Source organism: Carlito syrichta, unplaced genomic scaffold (assembly GCF_000164805.1).
Source record: "Carlito syrichta isolate Samal-C Ts95f unplaced genomic scaffold, Tarsius_syrichta-2.0.1 Scaffold113541, whole genome shotgun sequence".
Classification (NCBI taxonomy): domain Eukaryota; kingdom Metazoa; phylum Chordata; class Mammalia; order Primates; family Tarsiidae; genus Carlito; species Carlito syrichta.
In genome coordinates this window covers 350,003-358,245 of record NW_007057637.1, presented here as the reverse complement: position 1 = coordinate 358,245, position 8,243 = coordinate 350,003, and positions in this window count along the sequence as shown.

Genomic DNA, 8,243 nt, shown 5'->3' with positions numbered 1-8,243 from the left:
GAGGGAGGGAGGGAGGGAGGAAGGGAGGGAGGGAGGGAGGGAGAGGGAGAGGGAGAGATTCAAGAACTTAAGCCACAATTCACATCTTTTTATGATCTAACTTCAGAAGTGACAAACCATCACTTTTGCTGTATTCTGTTGCCTGCAAATGAGTCACTAAGTTCAGCCCATTTTTAAGAGGAGAGAAAGTAAGCTCCACCTCTTAAAGAGAATATCAAAGAAGTTGTGGACATACCTTTATGACTACCACATAGCATGAACTGTTTATTCTGTATAGAAGTCTATCTTATTTTTAAACTTACCCTTGAAATTTAGAAACGTCGCCCAGCTATGTCTTCAAGTGACCTTTTAAATTGCAAATCCAAGTACATTTTTGTTTTTAAATAATTTTCTTCTATTACATCTTTAGGTAATGTTTTTATTTTATTCTATTTTTAATTATATGTTGCATTTCTATTTTTAATATTTTTAATATCTCTGTAATTCTTGGTATAACTTTATTGTTTTCTATTAGTTTTTTCATTAACTTGTGCTTCTTCGTGCTTATTTACTAAGTCCCTATGTTTCAATTGCTTGCTCTGTGTTTTTCTATATACAGCTACTTGTGTATAGAATTAATACAGAACACAAAATCACATTACAAACAGTAAATATATTTTATATACAAGTAGTTTTATATAAATTTCTGCCTTTAATGTGGTTTTGTGGTATGTGTTACTTTTAAAATTTCATTTCTAGGCTCTTTCTCTTAATCATCTAATTACTTCTTTGGGCTTATTATCCCTTCTTTGAAGTTTTGTACCTTTATATTTTTCTCAGACAGGGTCTCACTCTGTCACCCAGGCTGGAGTGCAGTGGCATGATCCTAGTTCACTGAAACCTCAAACTCCCAAGCTTAAGCATTTCTCCTGCCTCAGCCTCCCAAGTACCTAGAACTATAGGCATTCGTCACCACAACCAGCTAAGTTCTCAATTTTTAAAAAAAAATAGACAGGCTGGGCTCGGTGGCTCAACCTGTAATCCCGTACTTTGGGAGGCTGAGGCAAGTGGACTGCCTAAGCCCACAGGTTTGAGACCCACCCAGGCAGCTTAGCGAGACCTCTTCTCTACAATGAATTTTAAAAAATTAGCCTGGCATGTTAGTGCATGCCTGTAGTTCCAGCTACTTGGAAAGCTGAGGTGGAAGGATCATTGGAGCCCAGCAGGTCGAGGCTGTGGTGGCTGGGAGCGTGCCACTGCACTCCAGTCTGGGCGACAGAGTGAGACTCCAACTCAAAAAGAAAAAAAAGAGAGACAAAAGGTCTCACTCTATTGCCTACACTGGTCTCAAACTCCTGGCCTCAAGTGATCCTTCTGCCTCAGCCTCCCAAAACGCTGAAATCACAGCTCATGAGCTACCTTTTTCTTGACCTTCCTGCCATTTTTAAAAAGATCATGGGGAGTTTCTTCTTTTTCTTTTTTCCATGTGAAACAGGTAATGTACTGAAATTGTAGAATGGTTTGAGGAAGGCACATCTCACAGATGAATGTGAAAATTCAATCATCAGGCTTATGAACCACAAAAGGATCTAGATTAGGAGTGTCCAAACTTTTGGCTTCCCTGGGCCACATCAAGTAAAGAGGAAGTGTCTTGGGCCACACATAACTTATATAGTATAGTTAGTGTATACACATAATAAGACTTCTTTTATTTTTTATATTTTTATTATAAAGTTTAGAAAAATTAGACCCATATACAATTTGGGAAATTTGACATTGTTTTTGTAAAACTAGTCTCTCAGTGTCTGATACCATTGAAGTGGCCACAATTCTTCGTGAGTTCTCAAGGTGCTCATCAAAATGTTTGCTCAAATTTTGCTCTTTGTGTGCATGCCCAGCTTCTCATCCCCTTTTTGGGAGCATCTACTCATAGTTGAAAACAGCTGTATGTGCTGCCAAAAAGCGATGTCATGAGTGCAGCGTGATTCTGAACTTAAAAAACGGAACTATGCATGGGGTCACAAAGAAAATAAAAGCTAAAAACACATGATGTTAAAAGACTTTGTGGCCAGTCACGGTGGCTCATGCCTGTAATCCCAGCATTTTGGGAGGCGAGGCAGGAGGACTGCTTGAGCCCAGGGGTTTGAGACCAGCCTGGGCAACTTGGTGAGACCTCGTCTCTACAACACACCAAAAAATTAGCTGGGTGTGGTGGGACACGCTTGTAGTTCCAGCTACTTGGAAGGATCTCCTGAGCCCAGCAGGTCAAGGCTGCAGTGGTCGTGAGCATGCCACTGCACTCCAGCCTGGGCGACAGAGTGAGACTCTCACTCAAAAAAAAAAAAAAAAAATAGATTTTGTGGGGCTGCATTATTGGCCGTCCTGGGTCACATGCAACCCACAGGTCGCAGGTTAGACATGCCTGATCTGAATCATGTTTTTTCAAGCTTCTTTGAAGTACAGAATTGTTTATGTGAATTCTTCCAATGTTGGTTGGGTCGATTTACCTGTGAAACATGCATTTCATCTACAATTAGCTTGCGTGCTCATTTCCTCATCTCCCTTCCCCGGCTCCTTTTTTTTTTCTTTTTTCTTTTTTTTGATTCAGGGTCTCCCTCTGTTGCCCAGGTTAGTCTCAGACTCCTGGGCTCAAACAATCCTCTTGTCTTTGCCTCCCTAGTGGTTAGGACTGCAGGCATGTGCCACCATGCCCAGCTCCTCATCCCCTTTTTGGAAGCATTTACTCATAGATCTTGAGTGCCACCAATGGGTGTCACAGATTCAGACTGGCAACCAAATTCACAAGTCACAATCATCTTTAGCTTAATATTATGTTTACAGAGCTTGATAGAAGGATGCAAGACAGGATATTCAGCACTCATCACCTCTTCACTTATTGGGGATCCCAGTAGCTACCCAGGTACATAACTCCTTATGCCTCCCCTTACCCTCATGGGACATGGACAGCTGCTGCAGATGAGACACAAAAAATGCACATTGGCAACCTTGATACCAAAGCTGCCACCTCAGTTTCTCACCAGTTCTTTGAATTATTCTGGTCATGTCGTCCTATGCCCAATGCCAACTCACAGCTCCCCAAGTCCAGGTGCAAACCCATAGATGAGGAACAGCAAAGAAAGTACACACAATGTTATGTACTTATCTTACATCTGTAATTCCAAGGAAATGACACTGCAAAAGGAGAAGCTTGAGGTCAATTTCTCTCAGATAGGCCAAGTTCAGTCCAGGCCTGTGTTAACCATTTACTCACAGAACTCTTACTGGTTCCTATCTAAGTATAACTTATCTTTTCATGGAATTGGCAATTTGCTGAAAAAGATTATAGTACGAAGCAGAGAAAGGACTGCCCACAGCTTCAATTTAGGTTTATCCTCCTTGCCATGGACTGAATGTTTATGTACGCCTCAAATTCCCAAATTCACATGTTGAAACCCTAATCCCCAATGTGATATTATCTGGAGGAGGGGCCTTTCAGAGATAATTGGTTTGGACAAGGTCATGAAGGTGCAGTGCCTGCCCCCCTCTCCCTCTCCGTCTCCGTCTCCCTCTCCCTCTGTAATTTGTTGTAGCAGCCTGTACAAAGACGGTCCTCAATACCCGTTTACTAAATCTGTTATCTGCTTGGCCCCAAGGATGCAGTTAGCCTTAGTTCTCAAAATTCAAGTGTTTCGCCATCAAACATATTATGAGCCTTCCTGTGCTGTGACTCAGTTGGCATTGCTTCTATCCTCGCCCTCTATAGTCTGCTCTGCCAGAGACTTGGTCATTAAAAACAAAGAGCCCACATTTCCCTTTTATCCCATCCCTCTTTCACTCCTGGGTATTCCTTGTTTTTCTCTGTATCTTGCTCTTGCCCTTACATCTGATTGAGCCATCAAAGTACCACCGGATGGACCCTTAAGGACCATGACGTGGTTTTTAAGAAAATCTATATTCTAAGTAAAGTCTAAAGAAGCACAGCCTTTGGAGCCAGGCAGCCTGGCTTTGAATTCCAACTCCACTACTTACTAGTTGATTGCCTCAGGGGATATTTGTATAATAAAATTAATAACAGTTCCTACCTTAAAGGTTTGGTGTGAATTTTAAGTGAGTTAATTCATGTAAAGTGCTTAAGACAACATCTTGCCTATAGTAAGCACTCAATAAGTATGTGGATAAAATCTCATTATTTACAAATGCATTTTAAAGCTATGAATCCTCCCCTGAATACTGTTTTGTCTCCCCATAGCAGTTTTGGTTGTGGCTCTCATTGTCATTTATTTCTAAGTAGTTTTTAATTTTTTAATTAAAACTTTAAAATCAGTTTTTAAACATTAAATTGGTTTTAATTTTCTCTTTATTGCAGTGGTTATTTAGGAGGTATGTTTTCACATTTCTAAATGGATAGATTTTTTTGTCATAGTAATGCTGCTCTTTATTGCAAAATTATTATAATTATAATTTTGCTCTATTTTGGCCAAAAACATAACTTCTCTGATTTCTATTGTAATTTAATAAGATCCTCTTCATAATTTAACAGCAACTATTATTTTCTGCCAATGCTTCTTGACTGTTTGAAAAGAAAGTTGGATAGATTTAGAATCTATCATACTCAGTGATCTACCACAGAAAGAAAGAACAGAGAATCACATGTTCTCACTCATAAGTGAACCCTGAACATTTACCATAATACTATGAGAAAGGGATTGGCAGAAGCAGGATACTGCCGGGGCGGGGGTGGGGGGAGGGCAGGACACAACATCAATCAGGGCACCTGATCTCAAACCTGGCAAAGTGAGAATCAAAGAGAGGCCCAAACTTTTCCTGTATAATGTCCACGTATATATCTAATCCTGAATTATACCCTACATTTTTCAAATAAAATACTTATTAGAAAAAAAAGAAAAGAATGTGCAAAAGTAGAACCTTGAAATTGTGTCATTCACATCACAGAACTCTTATTTCTCATTTTCTGGATACATCAATTTTTATGAGAGGTATGTTAAAAATGTCCCACTACAAGTGTGGATTATTCAATTATTCAATCAATATACTCGTGTAAGTTTTGGACAATGTCATTGGCTCTCCAGGATTTCTTCTATATTACGTCATTTCCAACTGTGTGGGATATTATTGAGTCTTCTCATACCACAGTGGGTCACAGTGTTCTTGGATAACTAAAAAATTACTTCCCTTTGCTCCAGTTTATTTCAGAATTTTGTGTATAAGCCAAGACTAAGCCAACTAGTACCTCCCATTCCCCTAGCTTCATTGACTGGTATAGTCATATGACCTAACTTGGTTCATGAAGAATGTAACCCAGGACAAGCAGTCAACAGATACATGAAAAAGGGCTCAGCCTCACTAGTTATCAAAGAAATGCAAATTAAAACCACACTGAGATACCACCTAACTCCCATCAGGATGGCCATCACCAATAACTCAAAAAACAGCAGATGCTGGAGAGGATGTGGTGAAAAGGGAATACTTCTACACTGTTGAGGGGAGTGTAAACTAGTATGGTCTCTGTGGAAATCAGTGTGGCGATTCCTAAAAGTTCTAAAAATCAACCTTCCATATGACCCCGCAATCCCCCTACTGGGAATATACCCAGAAGAACTCAAATCACTCTATGAAAAAGATACTTGCACATGTATGTTTATTGCAGCATTGTTCACAATAGCAAAAAATGTGGAACCAACCGTGGTGCTCATCAAAAGAGGACTGGATAAAAAAATTGTGGTACATATACATGATGGACTACTACACAGTCATAAAGAAGGACAAAATTATGAATGTCACAGCAACCTGGATGGACTTAGAATCTATAATTCTGAGTGACTTACCACAGAAACAGTACTAAGTATCACATGTTCTCACTTATAAGTGTAGCTTAAACAATTATTGTAATACTATAAGAAAAGAATTGGCAGTAGTGGGAAACTGCCAGGGCAGGAGGGGGGACAGGATTGGCAACAGTGGGAAACTGGCAGGGGAGGAGGGGACACACCTCATCAGCAAGGATACCTGCATAATGAACATTTGAATACCTAACCCGGAATTGTAGCCCACATCTTTAAAATTAATTTTTAGAAAAATTTTTTTTAAAAAGAAAGAAATTGGTGCCCTAAAAGCAGAGATGAGAGAAAGAAGGAAACTGTGTCTTTGGGAATGTCATTGAGCCACTACATCAGCCCTCACCTAAAAGCTGTCCTGTCTCTGGACTGTTGTGGTCCAACAAGTTCCTTTAATTATTTAAGCCAGCTTGACTTATATTTTCTGTTACTTGCAACCAAAGCTTCTTAACAAATAAACGTATTTCAAGATTCTAATGCTAAGTGCAGAAAAATTCATGACTCATGACTTCTTAATGGATTATACCTTCTTCAAAACATATTTTTCTTTGTCCTAGTTAACGCGTTAGTCCTTAAATTCTATTTTTAAAATATTGTTATAGCCAAGTCTACCTTATTTTGTATGTATTTGCATACTTACCTTTTTCCATCCTTTTCAACACACATTTGTCTCTTTCTTCTATATATGTCTCTTAGGACAGGATATGGCCTAATTAATCACCTCTTGTCTCTTATAAGTTATCAATTAATTGAAGATAGAAACAAGAAATCAGATCGAACCAAGAACATATTGCAATAGTAAACTAGTGGTTGCCTTGGGCTAGGGGGACAGAGACTGAAGAGACGGAGAGGGGAATGGGGAGTGATGGCCAGGGGTTACAGGGTTCATCCTTTTGGGTGATAAAAGCGTTCTAAGATTGATTATGATGATTGATGCATAACTCTCTGACTATACTAAAAGCCAATGAATTGTATACTTTAAATGGGTGAATTGTATGGTATGTAAATCATATCTTGAAGCTGAGAAAAAAGAAGATATGGAATTAATAAAACAAGAACAGGATGCTATGAAAAATAAGCAATTATAAAATCAGAAAGAACTCTTGTAAATTTGAGGTACTGTTGCCAAAGTTTATTTATAAATACATATATATATAGAGAGAGAGAGAGAGAGAGAGAAATCTTTTGAAAAAATAAATTTATGTTTATTTGTATATGCACATGCGTGTACATATCCATGCCTATGTACCATAAAATTTCTCATAATAGGGAACAAAAAGGTCAAAAGGCAAAAGATATGAAAGCAAAGATAAGAAACCAACAATTAATCCATGAGGATGAAATATCTAATAGAAGACCAAAAAACAGAGGACAGAGAAAGGGTCAGATTAGTAAAATAATAATCATAGAAGGTCGTTTCCCAAAGTTGCACATGGGTCTTGAGTTTAAAGAGGGACCCAAATGTCCAGCATAATGAATAAAAAAGACCCATGTGACATCAGCATAAAATTCCAGAATATCAAGAATAGTGGAAATATTCTACAAGCTTCCAAAAGAGGTGGATGGAGGGGTGATACATTTTGGCACCAGATGCCTCATCAGTAACTGTGAGTGCCACAGAGAAATGGAATACTGTCTCCAGATCTCTGAGGGAAAATAATTTTGAGCACAGACATCTAGAACAAGCCAATGTTTACAGGCAAAATAAAGATTTTTCAGATACGAAAGGACTCAAGGTTGACAATGCACACAACATTTCAGGAAAGTATTTAAGGCTTCCCTCCACCAAAATGAGAAGATGCACCTTGGGGAAGGGCTCCAGGAAGAAACAGTGAGTCCAGCTTGGGAGGTTTGTGAATGGAAGTCCTTGGGTGACAGCCAAAAGGCAGTCTTAGAGAGTGATTGGTCCAAAAAGAAGGAAGACAATGTCCAAGAAAAACTCAAAGACTGTACAGCAACCCCTGCCTGCTCAGGAGAGCAGACTCTCAACCTTTGGTGGGGTCGGTTTGCCAGGCTGAGCCCACCCTCAGCTGATTCCCAATGTCTGTAAAGATTACATATTGGCAGGCTGCTTTCATAACACTGGGCCCCAGAGGTCAGAGGGTGGGTAAATAACCCACAGAGACACAGCTCTCCAGCTGCATGACCTCAAGTAAGTCCAGGAGCAGAAGAATGAAGAAAGGAACAGAAAAAGGAAATTAGCAGGTATATCAGTTAGCTGTTGCTGTGTAAAAAAAAAAAAAATTCCAAAATTTAGTAGCTTCAAACAACGACAATGTAGTATCACTCATTTAAGGCTTCTCTCCACCAAAATGAGAAGATGCCCCTTGAGGAAGGGCTCTGGAAAGAAACAGAATCCAGCCTGGGAGGGTAGTGAATAGGTCTCGCTCATGAATCTGCGAGCTGGTA